The sequence below is a fragment of the Morus notabilis genome, unplaced genomic scaffold, assembly GCF_000414095.1.
Source record: "Morus notabilis unplaced genomic scaffold, ASM41409v2 Scaffold504, whole genome shotgun sequence".
NCBI classification, from domain to species: domain Eukaryota; kingdom Viridiplantae; phylum Streptophyta; class Magnoliopsida; order Rosales; family Moraceae; genus Morus; species Morus notabilis.
In genome coordinates this window covers 77,908-83,546 of record NW_010367142.1, presented here as the reverse complement: position 1 = coordinate 83,546, position 5,639 = coordinate 77,908, and the positions used below count along the sequence as shown (strand labels likewise).

The following is a 5,639-nucleotide window of genomic DNA, read 5'->3' as shown; positions in this document are numbered from 1 at the left end:
TACTCAACAAATCTTCCACAGAAGGTTTCTTTTCCACCACTTGTTGGTTGAAACCCGGAAGAGGTTGCAAAACATTCCTATTGTTGGCATAAGAGAAATTATCATAGTTCCTCAAGCCAGGATGATAGTGATTGGGCAATTAATTGGGCCTATAGTTAAAGTTCTTGTTGTTCACAAACTGAACCTACTCCTGAGTGTACTCATCCTGTGCAAAAAGTGTACTGGCACCTGCCACTGCCTCTCTGCTAGATGACGCTTCTCTGTTAGTCAAGGCTACAATCTGATTTGACAAAGCTGAAACCTTTGCCGACGATGAAATTAACGGATCCACCTCATGAATACCAGCAGTTTTCTTCGGTATTGAACGCTCTGAAGGCCATTGATAACTGTTGGTAGACATTTCCTCGAGCAAATTGTAGGCCTATGGAATAGACTTTGCCATCAATGATCCACTGCAGTGCTATCAACAATAGTCCTCGATTGGCCATTCAACCCATTATAGAACCGGTCAATCAGCATCCACTCATCATACCCATGCTGAGGACATTTTCTGAGCAAGTCCTTGAACCGTTCCCAAGCTTCATACAACGGCTCAAAGTCATTCTGGCGGAAAGATCCAATCTCACTCCACAACTGGGATGCCTTAGATGGTGGGAAGAACTTTGCAAGAAACCTCTCAGTCATCTCTTCCCAAGTGCCAATACTCCCCATTGGCAGTGACATCAACCACTGTCGAGCCTTTTCCCAAAGAGAGAATGGGAACAATTTTAACCTGATGGTGCCCTCAGTGACACCATTAATCTTCACCGTGTCGGCCGCTTCCAAGAACATGGACAAGTGAGTGTTCGGGTCCTCATTGGGCAATCCCCCAAAATGATTCTGTTGAACCATCAAGATCAAGGAATGCTTCAGCTCAAAATTGTTGGCATTGACAGTTTGCCTCCGGATACCTGAATAGTGTTCCTGAACTAGGGGTTTGAAATAATCCCAAATTGCCCTCTATTGCTCATTATTATTGTTATTATGATTCTAATCACCCATAGCTCGTGCTTGATTTCTCTTTTCCCTTCTAATTTCACGAATTTTCCGTTCAATCTCCAAGTCAAGAGGTAATAATTCCAAGCTATAGGCTCTTCCCATTCACCTTCAAGAACAAAAAGGCAAACAAGCAAACAAAAATTTAAAAGCATTTAAAAACAAAAAAAATAAAATAAAATAAAATAAAAACATCTAAATTAAAGTAGGCTACTTCCTCACAATATTAGCCAAGTTTTAACAACAACCAATCCCCAGAAACGGCGCCAAAAACTTGATCGGTGCGAAAAATAACACCTATTTTCTACTCACAAGTGCACGAGGTCGACAAGTAATAAAGTAATGAGTGAGTGTCGTGTCCCACGAGGATTGTGTTCCTAAAATCTAGCTAAGTATTACAACTAGAATAACCCAGTTTTATCTAGACAAGTCCAATCATGAGAATGAGATCAATCAAAACAAAAATAAAATGCTAAACTAATTAGATGAGCAAATTAAACAATGGAAGAAACTTTTGGGGTCGAAGGGGGCTCTAATGATAAGGTAGCTAGGGTACTTGAGTTCACATTGCCTAATTATTCTAATCCTTTTTAATGCTATTGATTTTCCTCAAGCCAAACATTAATCATTAATTTCTAAAAATAACCCAACTCCCTCTCTCGAGTGCCGAGTCAAATATATGCAAAACCACCTAATTAATATCCCTATTAATTAAGTTAATTGTGCATTCATTAAGCTCTAATTCATTTGAGATTACCTAGCTCATATTCATCTCTCGATTTCAATACTCACTAGGCTGTGTTCAACAAATCCCAACATGTGTAAGTGACTCTCTTAAGCCTAAATCCACATATCTAAATCTTCTAATCAATCTTTCAATTTATTAAAGCATTAAGCAAAGCACAAATGTTTGGGAATGAAAAACATCAAATAGCATCAAATATTCATAGCATAATCGTAGCAAGGTTACATCAAGTCCCCTAACATAAAAATCTAGCAACCCATCAATGTAAACTCAAATATATTCATGATTAAACAAATCTAAAAATACATGATAAATCCACAAAAATAAAGAAACTGCTAGGTTTAAGAACAAGAGAAGGGAAGAGGAAGAAAAATAAAACTCAGTGTAGTCTAGCTTCCAATCTCTAAGAGCTTCCTCTGATTCCCCAAAAACCTAGGGTTTTTTTTCTTCTCTATCTGCTGCCCCCAAAAACTAGGGTTTTTCCTTTGTCTATGTTGTCTCAAAACTCTCCACTGCTCTCTGTCTTCCACTCGGCCCAGCCAAATTCTCTATGCCCAGAGAATGGCACCTCAGCACGCCAGAGCCCTCAGAGCGTGCGACCGCGTGCCTGGGTTAGAGGAATAGCACTTGGGTGCGCGCCTGAAGTTGGAGGAACGCGCCTAGAACACGGATGCATGTCTTAAGTCACGCAGGCGCGCGCCTCAAGTCACGCGGGCACGGGCGCGCACTGGTTTCCCTGATGTGGGCGCGCGCTGGATTCCCTGATGTTGGCATTTGGGCGCGCCTCTGCAACGGGTTCCTTTTGACGTTTTTCTTCCAAGTGATCCAATTCTTCTTTGTTTACCTGAATCACTTACAAACATATTAAAACAACCTAAAAACTTGAAGATATTACAAATTATCCAATTTTAGGACATTAAATAAGTGTGTTAAAACTCACTTATCAAGGGGAAAGTTTGCAAGTTGCTAAAATCTATTTACGGATTAAAGCAAGCTTCCCATTCTTGGAACAAAAGATTTGATCAAGTGGTCAAGACTTTTGAATTCCAATAGAATATGGATGAACCTTGTGTTTATAGGCATATTCAAGATGGGAAAGTGGTTTTTCTACTATTATATGTTGATGACATTTTACTCATTGGCAATGATGTACGGGCTTTGTCATCAGTCAAAGTTTGGCTTACCAAACAGTTTGACATGAAGAACTTAGGAGAAGCTAATTATGTTCTAGGCATTCAGATCTTAAGAGATCGAAAGAACAAAATGATAGCTCTCTCTCAGGCTTCATACATAGATAAAATTCTTGAGAAGTATGCAATGTAGATTCCAAGAAAGGTGGGCAACCATCTAGGTCTGGATTACTCTTTTGAACAGTGATTGTCCCAAGACATCTGAAGAAAGAGAATACATGGCAAAGGTACATTATGCTTCGGCAGTCGGGAGCTTCATGTATGTAATGCTTTGTACTCGACCGGACATTTGCCATGCGGTTAGGATTGTAAGTCGATATCAGTCGAATCTAGAACCTAACTACTGGGTAGCGGTCAAGCATATATTCAAGTATCTTCGAAGGACTAGAAATTATATGCTGATATATTCCGGGGAGGATTTGACACCTCTAGGATATACAGATTCATATTTTCAATCCTATTTGGATTCTAGAAAATCGACTTCGGGTTCTGTCTTTACTCTGGGAGGTGGTTCCGTTGTTTGGAGGAGTGTTAAGCAAACTTACACTTCTGACTCAACGATGGAAGCTGAGTATGTGGCAGCTAGTGATGCTTCAAAAGAAGCAGTGTGGCTCCGTAAATTTCTAATGGATCTTGAAGTAGTTACTAGTGTGGATAACCCATTTAGACTGTATTGTGATAACAGTGCGGCAATAGCTAACACCAAAGAACCAAGATATCAGAAAATGAGTAAGCACATATACATGAAGTATCATGTGATAAGGAGCTTTATTGAAGAAGGGCTTGTGGAAATATACAAGATCGCGTCGGAGGACAATATGGCTGACCCGTTCCTGAAGGCCCTGCCGGCTAAGGCCTTCGAGAAGCATGTCAAGGCTATAGGGATGTGTAGCATGTCACATTTACATACTTAAGTGTGAGTGGGAGATTGTTAGCGTTTATGCCCTTAGGAATAAATGTCAAAATGTTCTTTGAGACATTTTGACTATTAATAAAGATTTATTTATTTCATATCTATGTATTGTCTCTTTATGTCTATATTAGTTGAATGTATGATAAGCAAACTGAAAGTCTAAAACTGTCATTCTAAATCTTTAGGTCATGCATATAATGTGAAGAACGTGCGGAAGACAAGAATCTAAAGATGATAGTCTAAATCATATGATCCACAATCGAGGGAATAAAGTTGGGCGCTTTATTCATGTTAAGATTGTTATGTTGTCTACTTCCTAATGGAGACAGCTTGTCTTGGTCGTCGGAGGTGGGACTCTATGGGTGGAGACATTGATATAGTTTTTAATGGTGAAATCTATATTGGATTGGACCAAACTTGAATTGTTTTAATGAATAATTATATTTGAGTAAAACAATTCACTTTTGACGAATTATATGTTGCCTTCTTAAGCATGAGATGGATAATGAACCCGTATGCTTGACTTGTATCCTTTGATGTACTAAAGGAAGACATCCTGACATTATGTAAAGGTACGCTTACCGGTACATTATGGGTATGACTCGTGTATGCTTAGATTCGTTATTCATAGATAGTGGAATCCATAGCTCCTATAAAGAGTCAATAATATCCTCTTATGCATTATCAGTGGATTGGAAAATATGAGCGCTCGGCCATCAGACTACTATATGTTATCTAATGGTTTACTGCTTGTAATGGTACGAATAGTGATTTTCTGATGGTGTGATAATGGAACATAAGAGAAATGTAATCGGGAAGGTAAAATGGAACTTGACCTCAAATTGATTATGGATATCCTATGGGGATGATACACTAATATATTAAGTCATGGACGAGAGGTACTCAGAGCTTTGTAAATACGCTATATAAATCGAGAATGCAGCTCTAGGCTTTTAGTGGAGTAGCGCTAGAGTTTTATAATCATGAGACTGACTTGTTGGTTTACAAGTAGCATTGTGATTATAGGAGCTTGATTTATATATGTCCATCGGGTCCCTTTGCTAGCTCACATAATTTATTATAACGATACGGTGTATTTCCTACATATTGGTAACTTGTGTTATTTCCGTAAAAGATGTTCAAAGTTAATAAGAGATTGGTTAATTAATTCATGAGTGATTTATCAGGTGAATTAATTGTTAAATTAAATCTAGATATTTTGGTTGAATTATTGTTTTAAGAGTTGTTTTAGTATGGGAAGACTATTATATGACTATTTTGATCAGACACTTTCTCGATTGGGTTGCTTGAATCAAAACTGAGGCTATGTGCAAGTTTCCCGTGTTGAAGAACTAGGAAAACTACTTTTACCAGTACAGACAGGTCGACCGGACAGGTCGACCAGTTCATGAAGGCAGGTCAACCGGTCTGGTCGACCGGTTCGTGAAGAATAGATCTACCGGTGAGTTACAACGTCTCTGTCATTAGTCGACCGGTTGTAATGCGTAGTGCATATTGACGTGGCAAAACTGACTCTGTATGCGAGATAAACTTTGGGAAACCTAATTGTTACAGAAGTATGACTTCCTAAACACTATAAATAGCCCAGTAAGTCACATTATTCATTAGATCACTTGAGAGACTTTTTGGAGGCTATTGACAAAAGATTCCTGAGAGGAAAAATTGTTTAATTCTCAAGAATGATTTTTCCTTTGGCTCTCTTGTGGTTGGAAAGAGTTCAAGAATACCAAAGGGA

At 38.7% G+C, this 5,639-nt stretch overlaps 1 pseudogene; it reads left to right on the top strand.

Annotated features, from left to right (window-relative positions):
• The first annotated feature begins 529 nt into the window (after nt 1–529).
• On the top strand, nt 530–612 carry LOC112094255 (annotated as a pseudogene).
• The last annotated feature ends 5,027 nt before the right edge of the window (nt 613–5,639 follow it).